The 14,888-nt window shown below is 43.4% G+C and overlaps 1 pseudogene; it reads left to right on the top strand.

The window, feature by feature from the left end:
- The first annotated feature begins 953 nt into the window (after nucleotides 1-953).
- On the top strand, nucleotides 954-5,583 carry LOC123477119 (annotated as a pseudogene).
- The last annotated feature ends 9,305 nt before the right edge of the window (nucleotides 5,584-14,888 follow it).

Genomic DNA, 14,888 nt, shown 5'->3' with positions numbered 1-14,888 from the left:
TATTTATAATTTTTTAAAAATAAGTCCTAAAGAGTTATTTCATCAAATATGTTTCATTTCCTACTTCACCCGAGCACTGACATGGGTATCGGTAGAGGGGGGAGATGCGTTCAAAGCTGAGCCGCTGAAGGGGGGATCGAGCTCGGAGAGGAAAAAAATGGCAAAGAAAGCACGGAAATTTGTTCATTTTTAAAATTAACGATAGTTATAAAGCGAAAACGACATTTGTAAAATAATGCACTTTATAGTTAAGATCAAGGGGAAATTGTTTATCAAATAATAAAGACAGAAATCAGCTAAGTAACATATGAATAACGAGACGGCAATGTGTGAATTTCACTCATCATGGATTGAGATACGGCAAAGTATATGCTATATAGAGGGTGACGGTAGTGCCGCGAATCATTCCGCCTTTTCTCTCATGGAGATCAGATTGGATATTTTTTTGAATTTATTTTATAGTTCCTTTTGAAACTTAAAAATAAAAGGGAGAAATAGGCCCACTTTGACGGAAAAATAGGACCACTTAAAAAGTTTTTAAAAAGTGGGCCTATTTCGTAGGGTCCTATTTCATCCGGTACTATTTGCCGGGCCTATTTCGCCGGGGCCTATTGTGCCCGGTCCTATATCTCCGGCTACCACATAAGAAAAGGGGGAACAACGTTAATCCAGAAAATACCAGTAAGATTATATAAGTACTAAATACAAAGTCCTGTGTAAAGAATTTACTTTTTTAACAAATGAGCTGTATAAGACAATTGAACTTTACAAATATGCAAACCTAATGAACTGAATTCTAAATTTTTGATTAAGTCCTTTCAAACTTGTCTTCCAGCAATCTCAGTGCCCCCTGATTCCTAGGATATTACAATGTTATCAATTGCATTAAAGCGAAAGTTGTCGGTTCTCATATACTGTATGAGTAAGCCAAAAGTGATTCTGCTTACTCTAAAATGCCTCCAAAAATCCAGGTCTGAGTACAAAGATACAACACTTAAATATTCAATATGGTTTAGGTGGTATTAAAGAACAAGATTACCAGAAGCAACAACAAACGTATTATGTTCTTCATAGCTACTACTGGAATCTGATTAAATAGCAATTGAATCCATCAGATTTGATGCAAAAAGTGCTAAGAAAAAAGATTTCTTGTGCTGGTTTATGTTGATTTCTTGTTTATAACAACCAAAATAAATATCAGTTTAGAAATAGAACAGTAAATAAATATTCAGTGTTCTGTCGAATAAAACTTTCGAATAAAATCCTCCTACCTTTATAAAAGCGAAAGGGGTATTTGTGGGCGGGATTTGTTTGTGTATCTGTCTGTCTGTGTGTTTGTCCGAGAAATTTCGTGTAGGCGCACGCTGCCATTGGTTGCATGCGAGTCACGTGATTTTTGCTGTAGCCAATCACAACCCTGCATTCCGCAATTTAATTTACACGTCTTTTCCAACATGGCCGACATCATACTTACATTTTTCTACGCCGTCGACTATTACTATTCACTAATTTCAAGCAATTAAATATGCAATAACAAACTGTAATAGACTGTTTATTTGCTTCCTTCAACTCAAACCACCAATTCTTTATCTTTTTATCAGTTCCTTTTACTACATTCCAACAAATTTTAAGAGACAGTTCCCTTTTGCATCCCTCAAAAAAGCACACAATCTTTGTTTTCTTAACATCTCCATTGACTGCATTCCAACACATTTCAGAGACCGTTGCCTTTTTCATCCCTCAAACAACCACTACTGCAATTTTGTTCCCAACAGCTCCACTGACTGCGTTCCAACATTTTTAAGAGACCGTTCCCTTTTGCACCCCTCAAACAACCACATAATCTTTGTTTTCTTAACATCTCCATTGACTGCATTCAAACAAATTTCAGAGACCGTTGCCTTTTGCATCCCTAAAACAACCACCACTGCAATTTTGTTCTTAACAGCTCCACTGACTGCGTTCCAACACTTTTAAGAGACCGTTCCCATTTGCATCCCTCAAACAAGCCTCAATTCATTGTGTTTTCACCAGCTCCATTGACTGTATCCAACACTTTAAGAGACCATTCCCTTTTGCACCCCTAAAACAACCACATAATCTTTGTTTTCTTAATATCTCTATTGACTGCATTCCAACAAAATTAAGAGACCGTTCCCTTTTGCTTCCCTCAAACAACCAACATTACAATGTATTCCTAACAGCTCCCTTGACTGCTTTTTACCACCCTTCATAGACCGTTCCCTTTTGCATCCCTCAAACAACCACCAATTCATTGTATTCTGATTAGCTCTATTGACTACATTCCAACATCATTAAGAGACCGTTCCCTTTTGCATCCAACAAACAAGCCCCAATTAATTTTTTTTCACCAGCTGCATTGGCTGTGTTCCAACAATCTTCAGAGACCGTTCCCTTTTGCTTCCCTCAAACAACCACCAATTCATTTTGTTGTTGACAGCTTTGACTGCGTTTCAACAACCTTCGGAGACCGTTCCCTTTTGCATCCCTCAAACAACCACATATTCTTTGTTTTTTTTACAGCTTCATTGACTGCATTCCAATTAATTTCATAAACGGTTGCCTTTTGCACCCCTCAAACACCCACCATTGCATTTTGTTCTCATCTGCTCCACTGACTGCGTTCCAACACCTTTTAGAGACCTTTCCCTTTTGCATCCCTCAAACAAGACCCCATTCATTTGGTTTTCACATGCTCCATTGACTGTGTTCCAACAATCTTCAGAGACCGTTCCCTTTTGCATCCCTTAAACAGCCACCAATTCATTGAGTTGTTCACAACTTCCTTGGCTGCATTCAAACACCTTTGAGGGACCGTTCCCTTTTGCATCACTCCACAATCACACATTTTTTATGTTCTTAACAGCTCCTTTGACTGCGTTCCAACCAAATTAAGAGACCGTTCCCTTTTGCTTCCCTCAAACAACCAATATTACAATGTATTCCTAACAGCTCCCTTGACTGCTTTTCACCACCCTTCAGAGACCGTTCCCACTTGCACCCTTCAAACAACCACATAATCTTTGTTTTATTAACATTTCCATTAACAGCATTCCAACAAATTTAAGAGTCGCCACTATTAATTTGTGTTCTGGACAGCTCCTTTGACTGCATTCCAACCAAATTAAGAGACCGTTCCCTTTTGCTACCCTCAAACAACAGACATTACAATGTATTCCTAACAGCTCCCTTGACTGCTTTTCACCACCCTTCAAAGACCGTTCCCTTTTGCATCCCTCAAACAACCACCAATTCATTGTATTCTGATTAGCTCCATTGACTGCATTCCAACACCATTGAGAGACCGTTCCCTTTTGCAACCTTCAAACAAGCCCCAATTCTTTTGTTTTCACCAGCTGCATTGACTGTGTTCTAACACCCTTCAAATACTGTTCACTTTTGTATCCCTCAAACAACCACATATTCTTTGGTTTTTAAACAGCTCAATTGACTGCATACCAAAACCTTTCAGAGACCGTTCCCTTTTGCATCCCTCAAACAACAACCTATTCTTTGAGTTTTTAAAAGACCCATTGACTGTGTTCCAACCCCTTTGAGAGACTGTTCCCTTTTTCAGCCCTCAAACAACAAACAGTTCTTTGTCCTCAACACCTCAATTGACTGCGTTCCAACACCATTGAGAGACTGTTCCCTTTTGTATCCCTCAAACAACAACCATTGCCTTGGGTTGTCAACAGCCCCATTGTCTGCGTTCCAGCACTTTTCAGGGACCGTTTCCTTTGAGTTTGAGTTTGATAAGTTAGGTGCCGCTGGCCATGGCTTGTTGCCACTGGTTACAGCTTACGGGTCGTCTGCCGTCCCTTACACACCTTTGCTTCTTTTTATTTTTTTTTTTTTTATTTTTTTTTTTTTTTTGTTTCAGATTGCAATTACATTAATAGCAGGAGAAAAGGGGGGGGGACGTATACATAGCACACAAAAACACACACGTTAATTTATTTAAATTCTTTCAATTAGTTTAGTAGATATGAGGAAAGAGATGAGGTGGGCTGCAATTTGGTTTTGTGTGTGTTTAGGGATTGAGCTATTGAGTCCTAGTAGTGTCGGAGTCCTGGGGGATGTTGAGGGGGAGAGATTGCGTTCCATTTCGGACCTCGCTTCAGTGTAGTGCTGGCAGTGGAGGAGTACGTGTGTGGCGTCCTCTCGTTCCGGGCATCCGTTCGGGCAATCTGCGAGTGTTTCTGGTTCCAATCTGCTGATGAAGTGATTTAGTTTGTTGTGGCCGCTGCGTAGTCGGAACAAGGCTGATTGGATAGTTCTTTTCTTATTGGTGTGCCATGGTAAGTATCCAAAACATTCTCTGCTTGTCACTGCCATGTTTGTTGATTGAGTTTTTAGTTTCTGGAACGTGATGTTTTTGTGGTTAGCTTTAGCTGTTGCTATGTTTTGCCTAACATCAATTTTGTTTGTTATTGTTTTTGTAGTGGCATTGCGTCGGTCCTTCCGGATGTTTGTCGCCAGTTGGTCTGCGATTTCGTTTCCAACGATTCCGGCGTGTGAGGGTAACCATGTTAATGTTATTCTGGTCCCTGAAGCATTTAAGTTGAAAATCTGTTTGATTATTTCAGGTATTGCTGGGCTTGACTCCCATTTGAAGTTGGATATTGCTTGAATGGAAGATTTTGAATCAGTGAAGATGGTGGCTGAGTCCATCTCGTACTTGTTGAGGTGGTATAGGGCTTGTCTGATTGCATACAGCTCTGCGTTGAAACTATTTGTGGAATTTTTCAGTAACCATGCTTCGTTCTCTTTCTTCTTAGGTATGTGGAATGCACAGCTGGCAGTTTTTGTTGTCTCGCACACTGATCCATCAGTGTATACTTCAAGGTGGTTGGTGTTTGGATTACGAGTGAGTGAGTTGAATAGTTGGTTTGTTTGGTTTGATTCTGTGGCTTGTTTCTTTGTGAGGGGGAAGTAGTTCGTTGGGATTGAGAAGTGTTTCCATGGTGGGAGGGGTTCCACTTCAGGTGTCTGCGAGGAAGGTCTTTTGAAAAAATTTTTGCCAGTTGGGTCCAGTTTCCTTAAGTGGGTGATTGCTGCTGGGGTGCTGTTGGTTTTCCACGTTGTTTGTCTTCTAGTTAGTTCTTGGATGGTGCCATATGCCGGGTTCCACGGCTTTTCGTTTAGTCTGAGGAAGTAGTTGTATGCAAGTTGGTCCCATCTATCCTTCACTGGGTATATGCCAGTCTCGATGTTCAGTAGTGCTTTGGGGGTAGATTTAAAGCAGCCGATGATTGTGCGGAGGATTTGGTTTTGAGCTTGCTCCAGCTTTTCCAGTCTTGTCTTTGGGATGGTTGTGAGGATGGTAGAACCGTAGTCGTATGCGCTCCTAATCATGGCTTTGAATATGCGGATGAGTAGGGGAATTTTCAGTGTGTTTTTTCCGTAGGTCATCATACGAATCAGGTTGGCTCTTCTGAGTATTTTGTTCGTGGTTGCTTGGATCTGTGGTTCCCATGATAGTTTGTGGTCCATGATGATGCCAAGGAATTTGTACTGCAATACTTCGCTGATCACGGCTCCATTGAGTTTGAACTGTTGTGGGGGTCTTTGTTTCGTTTTCTGGTGAATGTCAGCGATGCACATTTACTAACCGAGAATTTGAAGTTCCATTTTGTGGCCCATTCTTCTATTTTGTTTAGTTGCAATTGGAGTGGGATCGTTGTGGCTGCTTTGGTTTTCGCCGTGGAATATATTGCGATGTCATCGGCGAAAAGGGAAGTTTCGCATCCTTCTTCTGGGATTGGGAAGTCCGCAAGCATTACGTTGAATAGGAGGGGGCTGAGCACACTTCCTTGAGGGACTCCTTTGGAAATTTTTTTCTTCGGATAGGTTGTTGTTTACTCTTGTCCTTATGCCTCTTCCGGTAAGGAAATTTTGTAACCATTTGAGAGTTCGGCCTTTAACGTTTGCTTTTGTGAGTTTGAATAGGAGTCCTTCTAACCATGTGTTGTCGTACGCCTTCGAGATGTCCAGGAATATTGCTGTGGTTGGGTGGCTGCTGTTGAAGCCGGATTTGATGGCTGATTCTATTCGGATTAGATTGTCGGTGGTGGTACATCCTCTTCGGAATCCGGTTTGGACTTTCGGTAGTATATTCAGCTGGTCTAGGTGCCACTTGAGTCGATTATTGATCATTTTTTCCATTACTTTCCCCAGGCATGATGTCAATGAGACTGGTCTGTACGATTCCGCTTCTCCGGGTGGATTGCCTGGTTTGAGGATGGGTGTGACGATGGCACATTTCCAATCTTTTGGGATGTATCCTTCCCTGAACATCAAGTTGATTGTTGTGAGTAGGCTCTTACGATTTCCACCGTTTAAGTTTTTCAGCATTCTGTTGTGGATTCTGTCAAGGCCCATCGCTTTGTCTGGTAGTTGGGAGAGGCTCCTTGTCAATTCTTGAATGGTGAAGTTAGAGTTGAGGGGTTCGGCATCCGGGTTCTTGATTTGTTTTTCAATTTCCTTTACTTGCTCTGGCCTTGTTGGTGGGATGTCATCGTCGATAGGGGAGAACTGCTCCAAGAAAATGTTGGCTTTCTCCACTGGGTCTCTTGTTTGTTCACCTTTCTGGTTGTTGAGGGGGGCATTGATGGTTTCTCTCCGTCCGTTCATCATTGTTTTTGCGAATTTCCAAAACTTTGATGTGTTTTTTCCGTCTAGTGAGTCGATGTGTCTTTCCCACGAGCTATTTTTTGATTCTAGGATTGTCCTCTTCTTAATTGCTTCCATTTTGTTGAGGTGTGTTTTGTCGGTTTGGAGTAGGGTAGAGCGCCACACCTGGTACGCTTTCCTTGCTTGTTTGGCTGCTGCTTTGCATTCTTTGGTCCACCACGGCTTTTGGGACTCACGTGGGTGTGTTTTTCTATTGGGGGCGAAGAATATGTTGTTGGCGTTCATCATTGCCGCGTAGAGGGTGTTGTAGCTGGTCTCGGCGTTTTGGTTTTTTTGGGTTGCTTTTAGTTGGGTCTCGATTTCTTCGTTCCATTCCTGCCAGGATTCTTTAAATTTCCAGGTTGGGTTGTGTGGGGCGTTTGGTGTAGAGTTGATGCTTAGGTCGATGATTACGGGCAGATGGTCACTTCCCCAGTACGGTCCGGTTACTGCAGTTGATAGATGGGCCAGGTTTGGTGTGCACAATGTGAGGTCTATTGTTGCACTTCGGTTGTCGTTCTGGGAGGGTCTTGTCCCGAGATTCTTTGGGGTTATTAGGATGAGCTTGTCGTCGTCTTGAAGGAATTGCTTGAGGTTTCTTCCGGAGGTGTTAGTGTGGTAGCCATCTTCCCATAAGTCTGCGTGGGCGTTTAAGTCGCCTCCTACTATGGCACTATTTCCGGGTTTTTTTAACAGTTTTTCTAGTTCTTCGTATGCACACCGATTTCCATTTGAGCAATACGCCGAGATCAATTCGATTTCTTCGTTGTCTTTTAGCTTGATAATGGCTCCGACTGCTTCTAGGTTTTCGTTGGATGGGACATCTAGTGTGGTAGATTGAAAATTTTTTTATTAGTATCGCTACTCCTCCTCCTTGGCTACCGCGATTTTTTGTAAACGAGTTGTATGCTGAGAATTTAACTTTGTATTCATCTTTCCAATGGGTTTCACTAAGGAGGACAATATGGGGGTTGTGAATTCGTAAGTGATTCTTGAATTCTTCCAGTCTGGATCTGTAGAGTCCTCTTGCGTTCCATTGGATGATTTTGATTGGTGGGGTCATTGTCTGGTTGTTTTTTTTGGTGCTTCAGTTTCGCTTTTCCTTTGTGGTTGTGTTGGTTGGGTTCCGCTTCCCTGATTTCTGGTTTTCGTACTAGGTGATATGTCTGCTGTCTTTCTTTTGTCTTTTTCTTTTTGTCGGGCGAGCCTATCTTGTCTGTCTTGTTCGAACATGGCACACATCATTGTCAATCGGTTGTCCAGGCTGGAGAATCCGGTTGCCATTTGGGCCTCTAGTTCCATTATCGGTTCCAGTTGTGTCTTGATCGTGGTGATTTCTTGTTCAACTTTTCCTAGTCTCGTATCGATGTCGCTCGGGATGCCTTGGCTTGTTGCTGCTCGTCGGAGTTCTTCAATTTGGGCTTTGAGGTCATCGATTTCTTGTCTGGTCGGAGCGTCTTCATTGGTGTGGTGTCTCGGTATTTGCTGTTGTGCTGTTGGTTTGGGTGAACTACTGTGGAGTTTACCGGCTTCGGTCACCGACATATTGTTCACGTATGCAAATTTTATTATTTCTTGTCTTCTAGCGAAGATGGGGCATGCTGCTGTTCCTGCTTCGTGGTCGTTTCCTTCGCACGTCGGGCACTTTGGTGGGCTGGTGCACTGTTGGTCTTCTTCATGGGCACAGGCACAGGTTCTACACACTTGAACAACGGGGCATGATTCTTCCGGATGTCCGAATACCCAACACTTTCGGCACAGGTACGGTCTTGGGATGAATTTTTTCACTAAGAACACTTCGTGGGCGATGATGACTTCGCGCGGGAGGTGTGTTGTGTCGAAGTAGAGAGTGACCATTGAAGAGCTGGTCGTAGTGTTGTTGGGTCCTCGTTTGGCGAATCTTTTCACTTTTTTTACCCCTTGGTTTGCTAGGAGGCTGAGGAGTTCTTCTTCTGTGTTGTTTGGTGGCACGTTGTAGATGACGCCTCTCACCTCTTGTTCCGATTTGCATAGTGAACATGAGATTTGGAATTGTTTCACTGCTTTCTGTTGGAGAAGTAGGTTCTTTTGCTTGTTGGTTGTCGGGTAGATGTAGAGTTCACCTCTTTGTGTCCACTTTGTTCCGGGCCTCACTTGGCCGATTATGTCGATGATTCCGGCGATGAGGCTTTTCTTTTCGGTGAGGTTCATTAGTCTGAACGAGCATGGTTCACTTACTAGTTGAATGATTATCGGGGCACCGCTGGCTGGGCTGCTGAATCGGTCTGATAATCTGGGGTTCACTCTAATGGTGTGGTTGTCGGTTCCTTTTCTTTTTAGTTGCGTAGTATTTTCTGTTGGGTCTTCGATGTTCATGGATTCACGAGTTGAGAATTCGTAATCGGGATCTTCACCGTTGACTTCCATGTTTGCGCGGGGAGGGGGAAGGGGTTTACCCCTTGTTTTGTCACTTTGCGCGCTATTGAGAGTGAATATGATGCTGACTGTACTGTTTCAGATCTCGAACGCGACTCGGGACCGTTTCCTTTTGAATCCCTCAAACAAGCCCCAATTTATTGTGTTTTCAATACGTTTGAGTGCTTTCCAACACTCTTAAGAAACCGTTCCCTTTTGCACCCTTTCAAACAACCACCATTTCATTTTGTTCTCAACAGCTCCTCTGACTGCGTTCCAACACTTTTCAGAGACTGTTCCCTTTTGCACCCCTCAAACAACCACCCCTTCATTTTGTTCTCAACAGCTCCACTGACTGCGTTCCAACACTTTATGAGACCGTTCCCTTTTGCAGCCCTTAAACAACCACTATTGCATACTGTTCTCAACAGCTCCACTGACTGCGTTCCAACAATTTTAAGAGACTGTTCCCTTTGCACCTCTCAAACAACCACCTTGCATTTTGTTCTCAACAGCTCCACTGAAAGCATTCCATCACTTTTAAGAGACCGTTCCCTTTTGCACCTCTCAAACAACCACCTTGCATTTTGTTCTCAACAGCTCCACTGAAAGCATTCCATCACTTTTAAGAGACCGTTCCCTTTTGCAGCCCTCAAAAAACAACTATAACTTTGTGTTCTTGACAGCTCCATTGACTGTGTGCCCCCAACCTTGAGAGAACGTTCCCTTTGCTTCCCTCAAATAACCACTGTTACATTGTGTTCTGGACACCTCCTTTGACTGCATTCCAACACCCATAAGAGGCCGTTCCCTTTTGCATTCTTTAAAACAAGCACCATCTCATTGTATTCCCACCAGCTACGTGGCCTGGTTCCAACACCTTTCAGAGACTGTTCCCTTCTGCATCCCTAAAAAAACCACCAATTCATTGAGTACTTACAACTAATTAAGAGACCGTTCTCTTTTGCATCCCTTAAAAAAGCACCAACTATGGTGTTTTTCAACAGCCTTGATGGCTGCAATCCAACACCCTTAGAGACCATTCCCTTTTGCTTCCCTGAAACCACCACCATTACTTTGTATTCATAATATTATTTGATTGTGTTTCACCACCCTGCAGAGACCGTTGCCTTTTGCATCCCTCAAACAAGCCCCAATTCTTTTGGTTTTCCCCAGCTCAATTGACTGTGTTCCAACACCTTTCAGAGACCGTTCCCTTTTGAATCACTCAACAATCATACATTCTTTATGTTGACTTCATTCCAGCAATCTTCAGAGACCGTTCCCTTCTTCATCCCTCAAACAACCACCAATTCATTGAGTACTAACAACTAATTAAGAGACCATTCCCTTTTGCATCCCTTAAAAAAGTACCAATTATTGTGTTTTTAACAACTCCATTGACTGCAATCCAACACCCTTAAGAGACCGTTCCCTTTTGCTTCCCTCAAACTACCACCATTACTTTGTGTTCATAACAGCTCCATTGACTGTGTTTCACCACCCTTCAGAGACCGTTCCATTTTGAATCCCTCAAACAACAACCAATTCAGTGTATTCCCACCAGCTCCATTGACTGCATTCCAACACCTTTCAGAGACCGTTCCCTTCTGCTTCCCTCAAACAAGCACCAATTCATTGAGTACTTACAACTGATTAAGACACAGTTCCCTTTTGCATCCGTCAAACAAGTACCAATTATAGTGTTTTCAACTGTTCCATTGGCTGGAATCCAACACCTTTCAGAGACCGTTTTCTTTTGCATCCCTTTAACAACCACACATTCATTGTGTTCTTTACAACCCAATTTCTGTGTTGAACACCCTTCAGAGACCATTCCCTTTTGCATCTCTTAAAAAAGAAACAATTCATAGTGTTCTCACCATCTCCATTGACTGCATTCCAACACCCTTAAGAGACCGTTCCCTTTTGCATCCCTCAAACAACCACCAATTCTTTGGGTTCTCAACAGCCCCATTGGCTGCGTTCCAGCTCTTTTCAGAGACCGTTCCCTTTTGCAACCCTCAAACAACCAACACTGCATTTTGTTCCCAACAGCTCCACTGACTGCATACCAGCACTTTTCAGAGACCTTTCCCTTTTGCAGTTCAAAACAAGTACCCATTCATTGTGTTTTCAACACCTCCATTGGCTGCATTCCAACACCTTTGAGAGACTCTTCCCTTTTGCATCCCACGAACAACCAACTATTCTTTGTGTTCTCAACAGATCCATTTACTGCGTTCCAATACACTTCAGAGACTGTTCCGTTTTGCATACCTCAAAGAACCACTAATTCATTGAGTTCTTTCAACTGCTTAACAGACTGTTTCCTTTTTGCATCCCTCAAACAAGCACCAATTCATTTTTTCTTAACAACTCTATTGCCTGCGTTTCAACACCCTTTAGACACCATTTCCTTTTATCATCCCTCAAAGAACCACACTGGTTTTTTTTTCTTGACAGCTCAATTGATTTCCAACACCATTAAGAGATTGTTCCCTTTTGTTCCAGTGCGCGTGCTTCCATTGGTTCGACAGGGTTCACGTAACTTTTTCTGCCTGTATAAAGGAAACCAACTGGAAAAAGGTCGACCACTTGAAAAGGGTTCAAACTGCAACCGGTTAGGCTTAACCTTTTTCTTTCGAATTTGCGCGGACAGGACGGGTAAAAGGACAGACGGAGGAAAACGGTGGGGAGGGCGAAACCCACGGGAACGGCAGAAACAAAGAACAGGTTCGAAACGACGGGAAGGGGACGGACATCGTCTACTACTTCTATTAATGCGTAAAGGGTATTTGTGGAAGGGATTTGTTTGCGTATCTGTCTGTCTGTTTGTCCGGGGAACTATCGTTGTGCGCGTGGTACTATTGGATCGAGGGGGTGCACGTGACTTTTTTTTACCTGGTAAAAGGTCGACTACCTGGAAAAAGAGCGACTACCTGAAAAGGGTTTGAACTGACGCCGGCTAGGCCTAACCGTTTTCTTTCCAATTTCCGCGGACAGGGTGGGTAAAACGACGGAATGGGGAAAATGGCGCGCAGGTGTAGACCTACGGGCAGGGCGAGATCCGCGGGCAGGGCGGAAACAACGGACAGGTTGGAAACGACGGGCAGGGGACGGACATTGGTAAAGCACTAAAACTGCAGGTAAAGGACCAAGTAAGGAGCAAGGCATGGCCTTGGGGGCAGTTTCAAAGTGCGCTTATCCGTGATTTGTTTTTCATCCATTGTTTTTTACGTGTATTAGTACTACTTGACAAAACGTGGATTATTAAGTTGTAAGTAGATGAGGGCCTTACGTGGATTCAGCGGATAAAGATGGATTAAGAGGCTTAAAGTGGATTAAGGGGATTAAGGTGGATTAAGAGGATTTAGGTGTATTAAGGGGCTTTAGATGGATTAAGGGGCTATTAATGGATTAAGGGGCTTTAGGTGGATTCAGGGATTTAAGAACAAGTCCGACCATCCACACCAACACTAAATACTAGACTTCACCTATTACCGTCCTGGGACGGGCCGCCGTATACTAGTCTATACTCTATAAAAATCTAGGGAAAAATGTGGGAGGAGTTTTGGGTCTTTTGCAATGTGCGCATCCTGTGATTGGCTGTAAGTTGCCGCCGGCTACTGGCTAAGGTAAATGGCGGGATGAGGCTTTTGGAAGACTAGATGCGTAAAAATTGGACGAAATCGGACGAGAGGACGGGTGGACGAGACAGCATGTGAGCCGACGGACAGGGGCAATAAATAGGTTGACGGCCAACTAAAACGGACATTTTGGTGGGCAGTAAGTGGGTTGACGGGCAGAGACTGTGAGGAGGATGGTAAAAAGAGGCAACGATATGGTCGACGTGCCCCCTACAGTGGTTATTTTTGCTGATCGATTGTTGATCGACAGGCAAAATGGGGGTTGACGGGCAGAGGAGGGGGTCGACGGGCAAAGACTGTTAGGGATTACATAGCCAGAGGCAATATATCAGTTGACGGGCAACTTCATTGGGCATTTTTGTGGGCAGTGAGTGGGAGGACGGGCAGAGACTGTGAGTGATTCGACGGGCAAATACAGCAGAAATTTTGGCCGGCAGTGATTAGGTCGACGGGCAGAGACTGTGAGTGAGCCGACGGACAGAGACTGTGAGTGAGCCGACGGGCAGGTATAGAGATTGGGTTGACGGGCACAGACTATGAGGGGGTGGACGGCAAGGCAACGATAGGGTCGATGGGCAACTATAGCGGGCGTTTTGGCGGATAAGGAGTGCGTCGACGGGCAGAGAGGGTGTTGACGGACAGAGGCTGTGAGTGATGGGGCGGGCAAAGGCAGCAAGTAGATCGACGGGCAGAAGCAAAGAGTGGGTTGACGGGCAACTACAGCGGGCAATTTGGCGGGCAGTAAGTGGGTCGACGGGCAGATACTCAGAAGGGAGAAATGAACAGAGGCAACAAAAGGATTGACGGGTCACTATACTGGGCGTTTTTGCGGATCCATTGTTGGTTGACGGGCAGAGAGGAGCTTGACGGCCAGACACTGTTAGGGAGCTGACGGGCTACTACAGCGGGTTTTTTGTGGGCAGCGAGTGGGTTGACGAGCAGAAACTGTGATGGAGAGGGCGGGCAGGGGCTAGGACAGGGCAGACGGTCCACTACAGCGGGCGTTTTAGTGGACAGAGATTGGGCCGATGGGCAGAGACTGTTAGGGATTAGACGGGTAGATACAGGTAGCGATTTGACGGGCTGAGACTGTGAGGGTTAAAACGGACAGGGCCACCGATTGGGACGACGGGCACCTACAGCGGTCGTTTTGGCAGGCAAAATAGGTTGACGTGCAGACTATGAGGGAGAGGACGGGCAACTAGGCGGACATCTTGGCGGGTAGAGACAGTGAACGGGTCGGCGGGCAAAAAATGGGAACGCAGAAAGCTTTAAGAGTAGACGGGCAGAAATTTAACGTTAATAGTTTTGCAGAATTTAATGGTGAAAAAAGCGTTAAAAATACGCTAGCGCCACCTATCTCCCGACCCTGGACGGGCCCAAAGTTACTAGTTTCGAAAAGAATAACAAAAAAATTCGAGAATTTATTCGTTATTCGTCGAATAAAAATGTTCATTATTCGTATTCGTTATTCTTATTCTTTTTAACTCCAAATTGTATAATTTCGAATACAATTTCGAATAAGTAATTTTAATCTTTGTTCGGCAAAAAATCTCATTTTAATTGCTGTTTAGTACAAATATTTTCTATTTTTAATTGCCTAAATTCCATTTTTATTCGAAAATTTATTCGTTATTCGAATATTATTCGTATTCGCGAATAAAACGTCATTTTTATTCGTTATTCGTTATTCGTATTCGTTTGTACTGCTTATTCGTATTCGTTTGAAACGAATAAAGTTTTTCCTTATTTGACAGAACACTGAAAATATTACCCCATGGAAACCAGATGGAAATAAACAATTGCAAATATTTTATAACTGACGTGTAAAAAATTAAAATCCAAAAAACCTTTGAAATTATTTTTATGTTTAATTACAGACAACAAGAGTTGTCTGTAGAAAATAGTTAAACTTTCATTTTGGCGTGAAATTTTGATTCACTTCGGCAGAAGTACAGTTGTTTTCGATTCACTAAATTTACTTCTGTTGAATGTCTTTTGGTGTTAAGTACACTTCGCTTCAGCTGAATTGAAGTAGAATTGAACTCTTGCGCCAAAATGCGTGTTTAATATTCATACCTTTTAGTTAGAGAATTCCAGCGAGTGTTGACCATTGTTGTGAAATAAAAGGTTCAAGTAAGAAAAGCA

Source organism: Daphnia magna, linkage group LG10, assembly GCF_020631705.1.
Source record: "Daphnia magna isolate NIES linkage group LG10, ASM2063170v1.1, whole genome shotgun sequence".
NCBI classification, from domain to species: Eukaryota; Metazoa; Arthropoda; class Branchiopoda; order Diplostraca; family Daphniidae; genus Daphnia; species Daphnia magna.
Note: the sequence above shows the minus strand (reverse complement) of the source record. Positions and strands in the feature narration are given on the sequence as shown.